The sequence below is a fragment of the Mus musculus genome, chromosome 2 (genome assembly GCF_000001635.26).
Source record: "Mus musculus strain C57BL/6J chromosome 2, GRCm38.p6 C57BL/6J".
NCBI lineage: Eukaryota > Metazoa > Chordata > Mammalia > Rodentia > Muridae > Mus > Mus musculus.
The window spans coordinates 85,228,353-85,248,300 of NC_000068.7; the positions used below are offsets into that span (position 1 = coordinate 85,228,353).

General features: G+C 43.1%; 1 long non-coding RNA gene across 7 annotated transcripts in view; it reads left to right on the forward strand.

Moving 5' to 3' along the window:
• The window catches only part of Gm13715, a 35,243-nt gene extending 19,917 nt beyond the window's left edge, over nucleotides 1-15,326 (forward strand). For 5 of the 7 annotated variants that reach the window (XR_374759.2, XR_374757.1, XR_003953867.1 and 2 more), the window contains 2 exons: nucleotides 11,835-11,968; nucleotides 15,165-15,326. This is a non-coding gene — a long non-coding RNA (predicted gene 13715). Of the gene's footprint in view, nucleotides 1-5,327; nucleotides 5,438-9,077; nucleotides 9,991-11,834; nucleotides 11,969-15,164 lie in introns of those variants that run through there. The other 2 variants (XR_866513.2, XR_374761.2) reach the window with 2 other exon arrangements.
• The last annotated feature ends 4,622 nt before the right edge of the window (nucleotides 15,327-19,948 follow it).

The following is a 19,948-nucleotide window of genomic DNA, read 5'->3' on the forward strand; positions in this document are numbered from 1 at the left end:
TGGCAGAAGAACCTGGTTGGAGCACAGGGTTTATATGACTACCGTGATAGCCCAATGGGAACAGAGAGCCTGCCATAAAGTAGGTGCCAAATAAGAGGCAATTGTAACAGTAATGATGCTCTGAGTCCTGTGAGCAACTTTCCTGACTGCTAGAGTTGGGAGGCATCACTTCTACCTTAGAGGTGACAGGCAGGAGCCCAGATGTGTGATGGGTCAAGAAGGGAGACTTTACACCACTACACCAGCTAAGCTCTTTGTGCCCAGAGTTCTTCGTGCCTCTATCAAGAAATTTGGTTTAGAATAAATTCTGAGATCTTTGTCAACATCATGTATTCCAATCTCTTCATAGAGGTCAGTGCGGCCTGGCATTCTGGTTCTTCCCTTAGATCATTTATCCATATTTTTACGTGTCTGTCTGTCTAGCTGGGCTGGGGTTTAGAGGCATTCCCAAGTCCTTGACTCATGACCATTTTGTCTGGCCTTTGTCAGAGCTTGGAGCTGTGTGATTTAGTAGGGTGTGTGCTGTCTCATAGGCTTTCTCTGAATGTAAGCATCTGCCAGACAGCCTCCTAGTTTATGTGCCTTGTGTCATCTTGGTCTTGTGAAGATTATATGCCCCAGTACAGGGGAATGCCAGGGCCAGGAAGTGGGAGTGGGTGTGCTGGGGGGCAGGGTGGGGGGAGGGTATAGGGGACTTTCATAGAGGAAACTAGGAAAAGGGATAGCATTTGAAATGTAGATGAATAAAATATCTAATAAAACAATTAAAAAATAGACAGGCAGGCTTTACTTACTAGTTTTCATGCACCAAGTTAAGTCTTCCTTCCCTTCCCCACCTTACCTGGGTCTGTATGGACCAAGGATGTGAGAGATGGGGAAGGCAAGCAGATTTATTCAGAAGCAATTTTTCAGAAGGATTGCAGACTTCTTCTGTGGTCAGATCGTCTCTGCTGTTTCTTGATAAGTGATACTGGCCAAATTACTCATATTTCAGTTTCCTTATCTGTAAAGTGAGGATAATAAAGTTACCGAATTCAGAGGATCAAGAGGATTAAATGAAACAATCCTCATAGATTGAAAAGAGCAGTAGTCATCATTTTAGTTATAACAACAAAACCACTTCTTACATTTTCCAATCCAAATCTGTCACTGAAACGTCTGATTTCACCCGACTGTGCATCACCAAGGGCCCTGTTGATGCAAACCTTGGAAAGAGTAACTGATTTTTTTCTCTCTGCACTCTCATATATCTGCAGAAGGGCACTTTTAAAGAGGCATTACTGAAAAACATAGCAGGTGGCCAGATGGTAATGACTGAAAACAAGGTCCCTTCTGTCTAGAAGAACAACTGAGTGGCATTCGGGTATATAATAAGATAAAATGCACTTCTGGAGACATCATATGTGATCCAAGAGGAAGGGGGGCAACGTGGCCTCTTGCCAGAGGGTGTGAGATTAGGGAAGAGAGCAGAACCAGAGGAATGAAGGATGTTTTCTTTCCTAGCTGTCACATCTGGGAGTTTAGCATCCTAGCTGTCACATCCGGGAGTTTAGCATCATCTTTTTCTTTCAAGACTGTCCTTCAGGGGACAGAGGGGAGGTCATCCCCTGATGACATGTATTCTGGAGGTTTATGCTCCTTAGGGTGTCACCCATTGTTCACTGAATCACGGCCATTACGGGAAATATTATAATGACTCTGGTCCCTGTGGTGAAGGACATCGTCTTGGTGCTGGCACTTCTCACTGGAGTACCATTCATTTCTACTCCTACTTCCTGAGAAGGTGAGGCAGAGCTAGTGGTGTGGTTTGCATTTCTCAATTGCTTAGAAATCACCGTTTCCCCAGGATTGTCCTCCAAATCTTCATGGTCAGTTCATCTTCGGATGTCCGTGTCTGGCTTGATGGATGAGTGCTTTCTAGTGTTTCTTTTCTATTTCTGAAGAACACATGGGAAACGATTGCCTCCTTTCCCAGGAGTGGGCACATGTTTAAGCTCAATAGATACTTCTTCTTTAGGGCGTTGAACACTAAACCTGTGCCTGGAGGTGTGGGCACAGTTAGGGGAACAGTGGAAGACTGAATTGGAGTTATGGACATGCACAGGTTTGGTTTTCTCCACCAAGGCTGCTCCTACATTGCCTCTCGATTCAGATCCAGATAATTCTTAAGGATGAGAGGTGCTGAGAGGAAGGATACAGATCCAGTGCAGCTCTCTCTAGAACCTAGTGTTTCTGTTCTTTCTTGAACGGGTCCATATGTTCCAACATTTTAGCATCCAGATCTGACCCCTTATAACGCTTCTTGCTCCCCAAAGTGGCTTCCAGATCTTTTGTTGGAATATGAACTTTGATTTGGGAATCAGAAAGTCAAGTCTCCGCAGTAGAGCCTGAGAAGGAGGGGCTTAGAGCTGGGCTTTACCTGGTTCCAGGCTATCTGGGCCAGGTCATCTGAGTTCAAGTCCTCTTGTCCTACTTTATGGAGGCCACCAAGCTGTGTGATTACAAAATAACACAATTTCAGTTGATACAAGGAAACACTGGTCAGCAGGCTGAAAGCAGAATACCGAAAGAAGGCTCACCAGAAGGAATTTGATCACGTGACAAAATAAGCATGCGCTCAGAGGCTCTGGACACACGAGTCCAGCTTGTTGCTCTGCCCTGCTCCAGGCTGCTCATACCATTAGCTACCATGTCTGGCTCTGTTCCTACTGCTACACAGAGTCTTCCAGTAAACTGGGGGAACATATTTCTTTCCCTTTAAGCATCTGATCCATGGCTTCTGCTCATAAAATGCTGGCTTCAATAAAAGGACTTGGGTACAGTTAGATTTAGTGTTGGAGAAGGTAATATTTAGCCCAGTATCCATTGTCCAGGCATCTATTTACAGGAGAAAGAAAGATAAGCATGACTTCTTTCTGGCATTCACAAACATTTCTATAATCACCTAAATCTTCCCAGACTCTCTTACCAGTATGAGTCATGCTGCTAATAGAATTGGAGGGGCTAAGTGATCCAATCCAGGTTCTGCAGGAATATCTCATAGGTTTTTTTGTTTTTTTTTTTCAAGGCTGGCAGTGAGCTGACCATGTCTAGCAGGGGTTCCAGAGCATTTAAGAGCATGTCTTCCCATGTGGTGTTACATACTCTTTCTCCTGAAGTTTTTCTGTTTCCATTATTTGTTTTCTGGCCAGCAGAGCTCAAGGGAAAATTCTGTAACCTCTTTTTCAGCAAAGACTTACCTGAGCTGAGGCTTCAGTCTTTAAGACTGAAAAGAGCCCATCTTAGCCCCAGCTACCAATTCCTGATAGTTCTGTTTATATTTGAGTCTCCAGACTACTGCTAAGAGAACAGGGTGGATATTTGAGAGGTCATCCTTGAGAAACTTGTCCACAGAGTAGCAGGTAGCATCCTGCCTCTGGAGAATTAGTACTTAATGTAGTGACAGAATTAGTTAAACCACTTTGGCTCCCAGAGGGTCATGCGCTTGCTGCACTCACCCAAGAGCTCTGGATTAGAAAATGAAAGACACACACACACACACACACACACACACACACACACACCAGTTAATTTTGATATGCCCTGACTACCTCAATGACTGGGCACTTCTAAACTTCTCCGTGGCTAGCAAACACTCCCCGCTGGTATTCCTAAGTTAACATCCTTTAAAATCTATATATCATCTCTGCTACCCCAGACCTAATCAGGGAAGTGACTCCTAGGGCCACTTTTCCAGATTCTTACATTGCCATTGGGTCTTTAAGTTTCATCTTTCGTCGTCATGACTATTCCCCTCCTCTTGGTCCCTTGACTGTGCAATCTAAGAGTCCCACCCAGTCTCCCTGCCTAGCCATGGCTCTATGGTAATTCTTTATTACCAATTGAAACCAGCTGGGGGCAGGGACCCTCAGGTCTGGAAGTGCGGCTTTTGGGAGGTGAATAAGACAAAGCATTAGAACCAAGTCCCAACAACTTAATGCTTAGACTTAACTAAGTTTTGAACTCAGAGGTTACATAGAACTGGGAGTGGTACTCCTGAACCAAGATGTGTAACACAACTCCCTGAACTTCTTAGATTCTGGTTAATGAGACAGATACACTACGGTATGGGCAGTAGGACTGAAGGAGAAGGAGGGAGATACACATGTACACACACATGGTGAGGGTTCCTCCATTGTGTTCCATGTCTTCCCTTGGTGGCTTAATGTTGTGAAATGATTAGGCGATATTAGAGGTGACTAAATTATAGACTCATATTGTTCTGGCTTCACATCACATCTTTGTCTTTAGTACCAAAGCTATGAGCAAAGGTACAAGTCAAATCTCAGTTCACCATTTATTAAAGGGAATTTTAAAAATTATTATTGCTGTTGTTATTGCTGTTGTTAAATGGGGATTCTATGGTTTTTGATTTCATAGGTTAACATGAGAATAACTTAAGAAATATGTAAGTTAGTTTGCTAAAGTCCTGTTTCCTCCCCCGCCCAATCTTTCCATTCATTTTCTTTTCTCTTTTTCTTCTTTGCAATCAGAGATTCAGGAAGAAGGGTTAGCCTTCTGAGATGCTTAGCTAAGCATGTTTCTTCTCTAGTCTTTTGAGATATGAATTTGCTCTGAGAATTCATTTGCTAACTGACTTTCCTGGAGTTGACTTGACTCTTTGCAGAGCTCCTGTCCCACTTAACTTCCTCTTCAGCATGACAAAACTAAGACCTTATAGTCTCAGTCCCCTTCTAGGGAGATGCAGTGAGGAGGGCATGGTGCTGGTGTCCTGAAGGTGTTGACTGAGTCCAGTGAGCTCCCATGCTTCACACTTGGTGACCCCACCCCTGCAAGGTAGATTGGATCTCCCCTCTCCTCACCCCCCCCCCCCCATCCAATACCCCCCTGTCTTAGTCAGGGTTTCTATTCCTGCACAAACATCATGACCAAGAAGCAAGTTGGGGAGGAAAGGGTTTATTCGGCTTACACTTCCATACTGCTGTTCATCACCAAGGAAGTCAGGACTGGAACTCATGCAGGTCAGGAAGCAGGAGCTGATGCAGAGGCCATGGAGGGATGTTCTTTACTGGCTTGCCTCACCTGGCTTGCTCAGCCTGCTTTCTTATAGAACCAAGATTACCAGCCCAGAGATGGTCCCACCCACAAGGGGCCTTTCCCCCTTGATCACTAATTGAGAAAATGCCTTACAGTTGGATCTCATGGAGGCATTTCCTCAACCGAAGCTCCTTTCTCTGTGATAACTCCAGCTGTGTCAAGTTGACACAAAACTAGCCAGTACACCCCCCCTCCCCCTGTCTGGGAAGAACTGAAGGAGCTTGAAAAGCTTTCCAGAAGGCAGCATTAGTGAATTCCTATGCCTTCTCACAGGAGCAGTTGGGACCTTCTGATCTCAATATGCAAAGCAGCTGGTAACTTGTAAATCAGCAGCTCTCAGGTCAGTAAAAATAGATCAGTTGCTCCCTCCCTCCCTGCCTCCCTCCCTCAGAACTGCTCCTGTCCCCATGTCCTTTCTTTTGTCTCCCTGTTCCTTGAGCCCATGTCCCTCCCTGTGTCCCTCCCTCCCTGACCTTTTCTTCCCTTTGCTCTCCTTACCCACTCCACCCCATGGACTCCCTCTTTCCTGTTTCTTTCCCACATTTCTTTGTGTCTTCTAGCTCTTGCTGCCTTCCAGACCAGGATGTGGTTTGGACCATGGATGTTGCTCACCAAAGTGTGGAAATTCAAAATACTGATATTTGCAGGAATCCAGAGGTGCTTTGGTTCCTTGGTTCCTATGTTGGGGCACCAGGAAGGCAGGAAATTGCATGGCCTTGCTAGGGGCTGATCTTGGACAGGCAATTCTACTCATAGAAAGATCAACATTAAAAGGTTGCTAGGAACATATGAAGTCATGCAGATGCCTAGTTCAGAGATATTGAATTGGCTAACAATTACCAGTCATAATTCTCAAAGATAACTACAGTGTAGTCCGAAGGCAAGGCCCAGGCATGGATGAGTGAACAGGCTTGGGTCTGTCTGGTAAATGCTATTGTAATTGATTGTGTGCATATGACAACCAGAGATGACAGGTTTGGGGGCGGGGGTCCAGGTTCTCCATCTGTAAACTGCCATGGAGAAGTACTGACTTGGTGGTACAGGCTTGAGGCTTCCCTGCAGTGATCACACACAGGGTGGAGCACAGAGGCCCACTGCATCAACAATGTAAAGCTTCATGCCGTGTGATGTTCCCATATAAAGCATCTGTCACTAGAACTGTGTTTCCTACTCTTTCTTATTATTACCTGGCAGGTACAGTTCTCCACACTTCTCCCCAGTCTCCTCCACTCCATGGGTTATGTTTTTATTACATTATTTATTTTCTGTACATAGGAGGTGTGTGTGTGTGTGTGTGTGTGTGTGTGTGTGTGTGTGTGTGCATGCACCATAGTGTATGTGTGTATGGAGAACAACCTGAAGGAGTTGGTTGTCTCCTTCTTGGGGATTGGTATCAAATTCAGATCACGAGGCTTGACCTGGTGAGCCATCTTTCCAGGTCCAACCCTCCATGTATTTTTTACAAATATATCTCTATATGTCTAAGTATAATGTCCTATATATAAAAGCATGTATATACACATACATATGTGTTCTGTGCTTTAGATATAAAATGAATATCTTATCCATCAAGAACTGGCTGTCCCCTTGGGCACAATATCATGTCCTCTGAGAACAACAGTCCTCACGAATGTTTTCTTCCCTCCCTTCCTTTTCCCTTACTCCTTCACCTTTCCCTTCCTTTTCTTTCCATTTCCTTTCCTTTTCTTGTTAGTGTGGATCAAAGAATCTCCCTAATCCCTGAGCAGAGCCAGTTTAATGGGGGTCAGATATCAAGGTGCATCTGTGACAGGTGACTCAGAACCATTGCTCTGGCTGTGTCTTATCTGCTTTTATTCTTTAGCCAACTAATAAAAATCTGCCTTCATTTGGGGGGTGGTGGTGGTGTTTAAATTTATTTATTTATTTATTTATTTATTTATTTATTTATTTATTTATGAAAAAGACCATGAAATTGGGTGGGTGGTTGGGGAATCTGAGAGGTGTTGGGGAAGGGAAAGAATGTAATCAAAACTAATAAAGTTATCAAAGACTAAATAAAAATAAAAAGTTTAATGTTCTCAAAAAAGAGAAATACTGTAATTTTCAGGGTTTCATTTTAGGTAACATTAGCATGGCATGGGGACTACAGAATCCTTTTTGGAAGGAGATCACGTTCTAGTAAGGAGCAAGGCTAATCCTTATATGGTAATGATAGTCACTAACATTTCTTTCTTTCCCTAGACTAAGGAATTCTGTTTACATTGCAACCCTCTGTGGCAGATACCACACTACCTCTGCTCTACAGTCAGTGAGGCTTAGGGTATTTAAGAAACTTCTTTAAAGTTGTATAGGTAGTGAGTACATTGTCTGGAATTGGAACTCAGGGCTCTAGACTCACATTTGAAGTAGACCGCCTCCTAACACTAACACAAGAGAAGCTGTTTTAAATGTCAGAACTATAGAACATATGACCCAGCTATACCACTCCTGAGCACACACCCAAAGAACCCCGTTTCCTAACACAGAGATACTGTCATTTACATATTGACTGCTGCTCTTTTCACAATATCGGAAAAAGGAAAGCAGCCTATGTATTGATCAATGGATGGGTGAGTAGTGAAAATATTGTACGTGTACATAACAAAATTTTACTTTAGCTATAAAAATGGAAACATGAAATTTGCAGAGAAATGGGATAAGTATAATATTAATCAAGGCAACTCAGATTCATAGAGACAAAATCAAATATTGTTTCTCATATGCAGATTCTGGCTTGTGTTGTTTATGTGTGTGCATTATGGTGGTGTGAGTACAGGTATAGGCTATGAAACTGGAAAGAGACCATGAGAGCAGGAAAACGGGGTTGGGGAATGGAGGAAGGCAATGGAACACAGGTGACATGAAAACAGAAAAGAGTGAGCATTATGGGTGGGAGAGTATAAGAAGGGGTCAGGAGGATGAAAGAGAAGGAAGATGGAATAGAACTGACAAAAAAAAGTTTGAAAATGCTGCAATGAAACCTAGTTCTGCACATGCTGATTTGAAAAGCTCAAGAACTAGCAAGCTGGGTCAGTATGTAACCGGCTTCCTATGTAAACCTGACGACTCCTGTAGAGACTGAAGGAGAAACTTGACTCTACAAAATCACCTCTGTTCTCCACAAGCATGCTGTGGCACATGTGACACCCTCACTCCTCCATACATCATGCTTCTACATAATAGAAAATGAAACCAAGCCAAATTAAAAAGAGAAAGTGTCCTCATACCAGTCAGAATGGCTAAGATTAAAAACTCAGGGAACAGCAGATGCTGGTGAGGATGTAGAGAAAGAGGAACACTCCTCCATTGCTGGTGGGACTGCAAGCTGGTACAACCACTCTGGAAATCAGTTGGAGGTTCCTCAGAAAATTGGGCATAGTACTACCAGAAGATCCAGCAATACCTCTCCTGGGCATATACCCAGAAGATGTTCCAACATGTAAGAAGGACACATGCTCCACTATGTTCATAGCAGCCTTATTTATAATAGCCAGAAGATGGAAAGAACCCAGATGTCCCTCAACAGAGGGATGGAAACAGAAAACGTGGCACATTTACACAATGGAGTACTACTCAGCTATTAAAAACAATGCATTTATGAAATTCTTAGACAAATGGATAAATCTGGAGGATATCATCCTAAGTGAGGACACCCAATCACAAAAGAACACACATGATATGCACTCACTGATTGATAGGTGGATATTAGCCCAGAAGCTCAGAATCCTTCTTAGAAGGGGGAACAAAATACCCATGGAAGGAGTTACAGAGACAAAGTTTGGAGCAGAGACTGAAGGAACAACCATACAGAGACTGCCCCACTTGGGGATCCATCCCATAAACAACCACCAAACCCAGACACTATGGCAGATGCCAACAAGAGCTTGCAGTCAGGAGCCTGATATAGCTGTCTCCTGAGGGGCTCTGCCAGTGCCTGGCAAATACAAAAGTGGATGATCACAATCATCCATTGGTCGGAGCAGTGGCACTGGGAAGGCCCGGAAGGATGCCAGGATGCAGCAGAGGGAGATAGGGTTGGGGAGAGGTGGACAGCCTGAGAAAAGGCACAAAATTGGGAAATGTCAGAAATCTTCTTTAGAGACAGAAGGTCACAGAGGGGTACTCCTGCTGGGTAGTGCTACCAATAAACTAAACTGTGCCCTTGTTTGTGGTACTACCATAACAATCAGCAGCGAGGACCTGATGGACAGTTGAAAATGGGCATTTGAATGGCTGGTGGCCACTTGTTCCTGTTGTGGCACTTTGATTCCAGGGTCTTTTAGTGTTGGGATTGTGGACATTCTAGACAAGATGAGTCTGTTTGGAAGGCTGAATGTGAATATTTAGTACGATCCCTGCCTTATTTCTACCCTTGGGGAAGATGACTTAAAATGTCTCCTTACATTACTAGATGATTCCTGAGTGAGGCCAAACCAGCCTTGGTTACCAACAGGCTCGGGAGGTAGGAAACTCATGCTCTTGGGGTAATGTCATGTGACTTTTTTAGTAAAATATTTCCTGCCTTCAAGCCTGGGTTTTTTTGCTCAAAATGTGAGGCAGCCACAGGCTTGGTGTGGTGCATCACCCAGGAAGCTGAGGCAGAAGGATTAGGAGTTTAAGACCAGTTTGTTCTGTATACGGAGATACATCTTTAAGGAAAAGTAGCCAGGCTACAGTTGGTTGGTTGAAGGTCCCTAAGGACCTTTTAAATTTAGCCAGTCAGCATTGGTCCCAGAAGTGTGGCCAGCAGCTCCTGCTGCCTGTTGCTCCTGCATTATGCAGTGTGGATGACACCCATATCTCCTGCTGGGAAAGCTGGCAGCAGCTGGCTCTGTGCTGAGCCCAGGGCTAATCTACTGACTTCCAGAGCAGGTGTGTGAAGGGCCCTTGGTGTCACTTTCCACAGCAACACCCAGGTGACATCTTTAATTATAGTCATGGAGAGTAGAGCTCAGGAGGTGGCAATGAACAGTTCTTGGGTGTGAGAAAGTGATTAGCACCAGGACTTCGGCCAAGTGGAGCCGCTGAAGTCATTTCCTGAGGTCCTAGTGGAAAGTTTGGCCTTTCTGTTTCCTTAGAGGACTCAGTTCTGGGCGCCCTTTGTCCTGGGGACAAAGCAGATGCTCTGGGGAAGGGGATGGTTGTTGGCAAGAGCAAGTAATGTTGCTGCTACTTTGCTGGGTGGGAAAAGAGGGCCTGCTGGCGTAGACTTTGCTATTTGGCAAAAAAGGAATTAGTAACTTGGAGGGTGATGGAGAGTGGAGTGGGAGTTTATAGGGACCTCTGTAATACACTCCCACCTGTCATACAGCATTCTTAGAGGGAGGTATTCTTAAGCTCTATTTTACAGATGATGATTAGGATGAGGAAAGCCATTCGCTTGATGATGTCTGTCTCTTAGTCTGTCTCAACATTCAGAGGGAGGATAGGGGTAGATTCCTAAGTCTATGCTCTGATTTGTTTGTGAAGTTGGGGTTTGGTTCTAAGAAATCCTTCTCTGATCCACGCTGTCCTCCAGCCTGTCCATCAGAGCCTGGAATGCAAGCTCTGAGGTTTTGCTGTCTTGTATACCTTCTATCTAGAAGGGAGAGGAAACAATAGTTGTGTGTGTGTGTGTGTGTGTGTGTGTGTGTGTGTGTGTGTGTGTGTGTGTGACTCTCTCTCTGTTTGTCTGGGTCTGTTTGTAGGAGATGACTTGATAAAGAGTCAGTGATAGAGAGGGGAGCATATGATAAGAAGCTGGAGATCCAAAAGGAAGCAGACATGGGTTAGCTGGGGGTTTGGGGAGGGAGGATGAGATAAGGGATAGGGAAGATGAAAAGGGTTTTGGGAGCTGGAAGCTGGGTGATGGAGAAGAGGAACATAGGACTGATAAGGGGAGGGGCTTAGGCATTAAACAGAGGTGTAGATAAGAAGACAGTGGGAGAGAGACAGAGACACACAAAAATAGACATAGAGAGACACACACAAACAGGAGAGGGAGGGGGAGGGGGAGGTGATGGAAGGGGAGAGGGAGGAGAGGGAGAGAGAGATTGGTAGTTTGGTTAGGGTCACTGTTTCCAGATGGCCGAGTCTTTCAAAGAACCTGAGTATCAATAAATACTATATATTTTAAGAATCAGAGGCAGTCTGGGCCTTGATTTTATTATCTCTCAAGCAGAAGTTCAATACTATCTTGCTCTCTACTGTGAAAATGAATCCTGAGGCTGTACTCTGGCTCGAGAGCCTTTCATGGCTGTGGTACCCACGAATAAGGGGGCTGGTCTCATTCCCTCCTGCATCCCCTGTTTACAGGAAGGATTTGACCCACCCTGTCCTTTTTTTTTTCCCACTTTATTTTTCAACAATTGCATTGAAAAATTCTGTTTGAAGCATAAAGGAAACCAGGGTTATGGAGGAGCCTATCAAGAGGGAGTGGAAAGATTGGGAGCAGGCGTGTATGGCCAAAGTGCATGACAAACCTGAAAGAAGTTACCTGTGTGAAACCCAACATGCTGTACAACGCATACATACCAGGTTAAAAGACTGCTTTCTAGTTTGCAGATAAAGTAAGTGCTGCTATTTGTTTAGTAGGTGGATACTAAAGATTCAAAGCCAAATATGTAAATGAAGTGGTTTGGCAGGGATACTACTCTTTAGGAAAATATATTTGGGTACCATGTCAGATAGTGTTTTTTTGTTTTTTGTTTTGTTCTTGTTTTTGTTTTTTCCTTCAGGTTGACTGTTAAAGAAGACTTTTGCAAGGATGGTGTGACCATCTAGCATGGGACCTACTGATGGTCAGGGAGTGGTCATATGTTCCTGAGCGAAAGCACCATAGGCAGAAAGACTGGGACCCTCAAGACCTGAGGTAGGAGTATGAGCATGGCTTGTAGAACTATGTTGTGTCAGTGAGATTGGAGAGGTGGAGAGGCCAGAGCTTACAGGCCCTGGAAGCTCAGATTTTGTATGTAATATGAATGTAGAGAAAGTTGGTGGAATTTCTGAGGATAAAGGTGCATCTTGTCAGGTGGAGGCTGTGGAGCCTGGTAGAAAAAACACTGGGCTGGTCAGAAGGCACGTTCCACCTCTGGTTGTCTGATGTGTTTTGACTTCTGTTCATTGTCAGTTTCTCTCACTGAGCTTCTGTAAGAGCTGCTTGTGAGCTGAAGTCACAAGATTCAGAGATCTTGAAGGTCCACTTGGCCCTGAAGTTCCATGGACATTTGAACAAAGTCAATGGCAGTTACCTCACAAGCTCCCCAATTTCATCTTTCTTTCTTGGTTTCATTGTTTAGGTACTAACATCTCAGATCTCCACTCTGCCACTCAACTGGTGTTGAGGATCTTAAGCTCTTTGAATTTCAACTTCTTTGTTTTGTAAAGTGTCAGTAATAATATTTACGTCATGAAGATATTATGAGGGAGGAAATGAGCTAATTATGTAAAGGATTTCTCTCAACTTCTATGCACAATTAGCTACTTAACACCAGTTCCAAATATTTACTATGAGGTTAGATCTGTCACCAGAGCATGGGTGACAATGTCCACCCATTGACTGATCACTTCTGCTTCAGAACTAATGTCCTTCTGCTGGACCTTCCAAATAAACATAAACACCAACTCATTCCCTGTTTCTTACCCCCTTTCCTTCCTTTCAGTTTCCTTATCTTGGTTCATGGGATGGTGGTATTGTCTGACCCTAATGACCAATCTCAGGGTTATCTTAGATTCATTTTCCACATCCAATCACTCATCAAACCCTATCACTAAACTACCATGGTCTCATCCATCTCTCTGTTTTCATTCTGTTCTGTCTTCCCTTATCCTTCACTTAGGCTAATCTTTGAACTGGTCCCTGTGCTATTTCTTCCTTCTCCCCCATCTCTGCCAGGCATTATCACCCTTTTCAAAAACTGTTGCTATAATACCTATCTCCAGCAAAGTCACTTTTCCGCTTAAATGTCTTTTCTGTCTCCCCATCCACTCTAGGCCACCAGATAAAGCTCATCACCCCAGATTCCTTTCAATGATTTTCAAAGATTGGTTCGACCTACTTTTCTAGGGTCTTCTTTTCCTGCACTAAAATTTAATAATATGCGTCTTCTCAACTTTCCAGAGTGTGAGTCATTTCTAGAGAAATTTGTTTTATGTTTTTCCATATACTTAGAGTCTATACTTTATTGTGCCTAATTCAAGCTCCTCTAAACTACGAAGGTGGACTGCAAACTGCACCACTCCATGGAGCCTCACCAGATGCCTCTGCTCTGCCAATGTGTTGAATTTCATGTATACATCACCCTGCCCTTATTATCTTTTATTCAAGGTCCCCTGCAAGTTTTTCTGAGTTCCTGTGCATTGTTCTTCTTTCCTAATATATGTATTGATTCCTGGAGGTAGGGGACCAAGTTTTGGCCATCTTTTTTATTGTTGACCAGACTTAGTGAATAGCTTAAGAAGCCTAAAACACCTCATAAACTTCATAGAGTCAAAACACTCCCTGGTTCCATATTCACTGATATCTTATTCCCTGATACATACTACTCATTTCCCCCTTTCCTCTTATTTATTTATTTATTTATTTATTTGGTAAAGTATCATCATCAACCCAGATCCTCAAGATCCAGACAACAGACATTAGTGATTAGTGGGAAGATCATTGTTCACACTCTTTCTCTTACTGCTGAGTTAGAACATATTATTTTTAATGATTAATTCTCCTCTCTGTGCCTCAGCCATTATTATTTCTGAGTTGGGTTAATGAGACCTAGTGATCTTTAAGGTAAGAAAGGTCAGGATCATCCTCGATTCCTCTTCTTCATTTTCCAACCCAGTCCAGTCCATTGCCATGTTAGCTCTACCTCTATAATTCATCATAAATTTATCTTCTTTTCTTCACATAACCTGACTCTCAAGAAGCTTCTCTACCTCTGCTCTTATTGCCCCTCATCTCCTACCTAAGGGGAGAAGCCTCTGTTCATCACAATTTATTTCAAACTAAATTAAGACCCTGCAAAGGCTTCCTGTCATAAGGAATGGCATGTTTGGTTTATAGATCCTCCCCAGTGTCTGTCTCTCATTTTAATGTGATATTTGTCACTATTGATGTTGTTTGTATGTTTGTAAAATCACTTGCTTCTTCCAAGATTTTTCTGTCTTTGAATTCAGTTCTTTGACTATGACTATGTGTGGATTTCATTGTGTTTATCATATTTAGCACATGTTGAGAGATTTTTAACCTATCACTTCTTAAAAAATGCTTTCTATTCGTCATTTTATCTCCTTATAGATTTCACTGTACCTTCGAATAAAGAACAGCGCTGCTGTGCCCTGATATCTTAGTACATGCTCTGATGGTCCATTTAATGGTTGATATTGCCAACTTGACAGGATTCAGAATCTTTTACGAGATGACGCATTGGGCATTTCTGTGAGGGATTTTTACAGATTGGTTAATTGAAACAGGAACAGCTCCGTTCTACCATTCTATGAGTTGGTGTTTTGGAGTGAATTAAAAGGAGAAAAGGAGTTGAACACCAGCACTCATTTCTCTTTGCTTTCTGACTGTGGATACAGTATAACTTACCACCATGACTTCTCTGCCAGGATTGATTTTCATTCTTCCCTAAGTTGCTTCTAGTCAGCTATTTGGTTATAGAAATAAGAGAAGTGACTAATGTAGGCTCTGTAAGCAAAGTTTATAATTAGTTTTTAGTCAAACTTGGATAACCATTTCCCTGTCATCTCAGCTGTAATGAAGGGAGATCAGCAAGCCTCACTGGGAGTCCCAAGACATAAGGTCTTATGCTTCTTGTTGACTTTCAGAAGATCATGGGCTTGGTCTCATTGTCCTTTGACCTTGATCCCTTTCCTAAGAGTGGCTGACTTAGGTGAATGTCTCCTAAATATCTGGCTGTATCTAAGAGGAAGCTCTTTAGTACTAGAGTAATTCACGGCCTGAATATCCTGCTAGCTAGGCCTCCTGGTTGGTTGGTGTTGGAGCTGGGTTCACAGGGTGCTAACACCATACTGGCTAAGCTGGCTTTTGTATTGCTGTCTTCCCACAGATATGGCCTCTGAGATGGTGCAGCTGCAGGAGAGGTTCCTCTTGATCACTGTGCTGACTGACAGAAGGTTGAGATGATCCATGATGCCTCTGCTGGGCTATAAACACGGTTCCTTGAAGTACATGATTGTGTTTGGAAATAAAGCTTTCTGATGCAAATTAAGAGGAAGTCATGCTGGGTCATTTTGGACTCTAATGGTCAGTGCTTTTATAAGAAGAGGGGAGTTTGGCTAGAGCACAGAGGGAAGATGACTGAAGACATAGGGTGAGGGAAAAGGATGTGGGATGGAGGTGATGAACTTACCAAGTACTGTGAGGATTACCTGTAGCCATATTAGCTAAGAGACAAGGAAGGAATCTCCCTTTTAGTGGCCTTAAGACAGAGCACCAACCTACGAACCCATGGCCTTCATATTGTAAGAGCATATAGAGTGGTGAGACAATAAATTTCTAAAATTTAAAACCATCCAGTGTATGGCCCCATTCTATGTATACTGTATAGCAACTGTAAGACATGAATACAACATCACATAACTCTCTGAACTTTTAAACTCCAGAATATTATGTGCTCTTAAAAATAATTTTCAGCTCTTTATTGGGCTTCTTAATTTGCTGAGTCATTGTTATCATTTTTTTCTTAATTCTTTAGCATTGTTTCTTGCAGGCCTTTGAATATACTTCTTTATTTGAATAACTTTGGCCATTAAATCCAGCAATTGCATCTAGTCAGAGGTCTTGCCTATGCAATTATTTCTGTCCTGGGTATAGATCATTCCTTCTCCTTCTTCCTTCCCTACCTCTTCTTTTTCCTTCCTTCTTTCCACCTCCTTATTTCTTTATATTGTATTTTCTTTTTGCTTTTTAAAAAGACTTATTTATTTTATGTATATGAGTATACTGCAGATGTTTTCACACACACCAGAAGAGGGCTTCAAATTCCATTACAGATGGTGGGGAGACAACTTGTGGCTGCTGGGAATTTGAACTCAGGGCCTCTGGAAGAACAGTCAGTGCTCTTAACTGCTGAGCCATCTCTCCAGCCTTATATATTTTCTTTTGAGGCAGGGTCTTCTGTATCCCAGAATGGCCTCAAACTCTCTATAAAGTCAAATATTAACTCCACCTCCTGCTTCCACCTCCCAAGTTCTGATAATACAGGCAAGCCTCTCCTAGTCTGACTTATGGTTTGCACAGTGCTAGAAACTGTACTGTATTCAAGAATGATACACACTGTACTAATTGAGCTCCATGTCTAGTCTGTGCTTTCCTATTTTTTCATGCTTCATAATTTCTTATGGTTGAGACTTGCATGATTTAGGTCATGTACTGGGTGACTTACGTGCTAGATTTTGATCTCTATCCAATTTTGTTGCTGCTGTTTGTTTGTTTAGTCACTGATCTGGACTCAGCCTGTGGGTACTATTCCCTGGTGGTATATGGCTGCTGACATGTCTCTCTGGTCGTTAAATGTCTTGTTTTATTTAAACTTGGCTCCTCTACTTCTTCCAAGTTCAGTGGTCAGCCAGTGTGTGGTCATGAGTGTTGTTGTTTCCTGCTGCCACATTTTATTATCAGATGCACAGAGGTGTATTATTTACAATATGTTAGAAGGTATGGGTCACATGGCTAAAATCATGGCATCACCAAGGGTGTGTTCTTTGGAGGCCCCACTGTAAGAATTCATGTCCTTGATCTTCCAGTTTACATGGGAGCTCTTGCCCTCTATAATACTGGCCTGCTTCCCCCAACTTAACATTCAGCAGAGAAGGTCAAATCCTTCTCCTAGCATCTCTCCTTGACTCAGCTCAAAGCATTCTGTTCATTTAGGGAATCGTGTAATTAGATCAAGCCTGCCTAGATGAACTATCTCCTCTCCCTTTCAAGGCACTTAACTTTAATCACATCTGCAAAGCCCCTTTGCCATGGCAACATAGTCACATGTGCTAGGGTTAAGATCTGGATGTCTCCGTGACGAGGGTAGGTGGGGAGAACATTTCTTTGGTGACCACCTATCTCAGGACAGTAAGGCTCCTACACAGTTCTCTTAGCTCTGTGACTGCTATCCAAATTTAGGCAGTTTCAAGTCTTGTATCTTCTCTGTGAGTGTTTCAGTGTCCTGGCTTACCAAGGGTATGTGAAAGTTTTGTCAAGCACCTTTAAGACACTTTCATCTCTTGGTTTATTATAGGTAATAATATGATTTTATTAACTTCCTGATTAGTCCTTCAGTCTGTCGCTTACCTCAGTCAGCATTGCAATTTCAGGTTAGCAGAACTGTTGCTTTCCTGTGTTTACATGCCTTTGTGGTTGTTCATGTTACTGTAGATGCATGCACTAAAAAATTCCATCCCTGAGCTAACTGAGTCACCTTCAGCAGCGAAGTTGCTGGTACTCGTGTGCATTCTCACTGGGGTAGAGCCACGTGCCTGCCCAGGCTGAATGAGTCCAGGAGGTGATGAAATCAGTTCCCAGCCCCAAGCTCAAGCACCACAAACTCACACAGTTCTTTTCTAACCTTTACTAGTTATTCTACTTGTTGTGTATAGTTGGTTGGTTTCCAGAGCTCTTAAATGGTTGTTTTTGACAACTCTGTTTTTCGTATTTATGAATCCTCTGGAGAGGATTTATTGTCCTTTCCGTCTGCCTTCAGGAAGCCTACTCTTTATAAGGTTTGGTCCACTTGTGTTTAAAATGATTAGTGATTCTGTTGAGGCTGCGTTTGGGCCCTATAAGCAGATCATTAGCATAGATGATAGGGGGTAGAAGTGTCTGAAGGTTTTCTGAAATAGGCTGTTTCAGGTGTAGGGCAGTACTATCATGGAGAAAAGGGATGCCTAGTATCCCAGGCATAAAGGAGAGCAGAGTAAGTGAGTACAGGTGAAGGTGGGTATTAAGTGTTTTAAGGGCCAGCCCAAGGATATAAACAAGAATTTTCTTAGAGTGTTGCTTGTTCAGGCAGTTTTTATGAGATTGGGAGGACTGGATTGATGAATTAGGTTACTCTCTAGGGGCAGCCTCTCACACAACAAACATTTCTGTTAATACGTTGCAAGCTCTTCTCCTGTTTTTGCTATCTGGGTCTATTTTCCTCATTTGTTCCCATCCTCTGGTTCTAGGTGGCTTGGCTGAGCGTTTGATCGTGGGCCCACACTGCCCCCTTGTGCTCAGGTTGTGCATAGCACTGGCATATTTGCTTCCCCACTGGTGGAGGGGAGAGCTCAGAGAACTGGGCTCTGAAGCACGGTTCTTATCACTGTGTTAGGTCTTTTCTTCATGTGGCCAGGCTGACTCCATAATGGTGAACACTCACAGTATTCAACAAATAGAGACACACTGAGGACCTGATTCCAGCAGCCTCATGGACTGCAGGCAAGGGATGGAGACTTCTGCCTACACAGCTGGGTACCTTGACTCCATACATGGTACCCCAGTCCTTAAATTGATTATTATTATTTACTAAGGATCTTCTAAAAATTGTCTGTCTTCCTTTGTAACTTTGATGAGAGTTTTGAATTCATTTCTGAGTTCTTGGAAGTATTTACCATAGGATGATCAGACCTATGAAGATGAGTTTGATATTGTCTCTAGCTTGTAGAAGCTGTCTCTAATGTTCGCAACTCCGGATGCTGGAGACATAGTCCAACCACTATTTTGGAAATGCTGTACACTGACTATGCCCCTCGTCCTTTATGGTCCATCTAGATGTGGTTATGACTGGTTTTCCAGTTCCTGTTCCTGGAATTTTCCCTGTATCCATCCACTGATTTAGCTGGAAAGCACCCCAAACCTCTGTACTCTTTTCCTGTTCCTGGAAAATGCTTTTTCCCTCTCATGTATGTATGTATGCATGCATGTATTTAACTTAGTGTGTGTGGAAAGGTTGGGGCACATCTTTTGGTGTATGTATAGAAGCTAGGACAATTTGCATGAATCATTTCTCTTCTTCTACCAAGGGGTCCCACAGATAGAGCTAAGGTCATTAGGACTGGCAGAATTGGCATAGCATTTTTACCAAAAGAACTTCGTATGTAGCCAGTCCTGGAAAAAAAAATGTTCCCTGTTACTTTGTTCTGGTACATGTCAATACTTCTTGAGAGCTCCTACAATTATTTCTGCAAACCTTCCCCAGGCCTGCCTTGTTCCCATGACATGTGCATATTGTTTTGCTCCTGTTAGTGTCTCTAGCACCTCACTGTGGTTTGTCATACTGTAGACTCTCAGGGATTTGTTTGTGGGCAAAGTACTAAGCATCCCAGGTCTATGATTTGGAAGTGGCTAAGATGAGAGCTGGAAAGTGAGTGGAAGAGGCGGGACTTTAGAGACAGAGAATCAGCAAATCAACAGCTTTATGAAACATCTTAAAGCCTGCATGCACTTCCTGGCTCTCACCTATACAGAGGAATACAGTCTTGCTCCCACTCCCTCTTTTTGACTAACAGGATGTTTTCCTCCTGCTTGGGCTCTCCTCCTTAGTTCATGCCCACTCCTATTCTCAGCCTGGGGTTGACGTTGGAAGTCAGTGTCATGGATCATGGTGAGTCCCCGAGTATTATCTTCTTGGGGTTCAAATACTTCAGGTTCAGATCCAAGACCCACAATTTATTTTTGGTTCAAATTCTTAGACAAACATATTCACCTCTTGGGGCCTCAGTTGCCTTGATTTTAAATCAACATAGTAATTTTTTTTCTCTTTGTCCTTGGTCTGCTTGTGTGAAAATCACATCTGATAGTCAATAGAAAGAGCTTCGTGGTAATGTTGTAGGTTACCATTATCATGCTAACAGG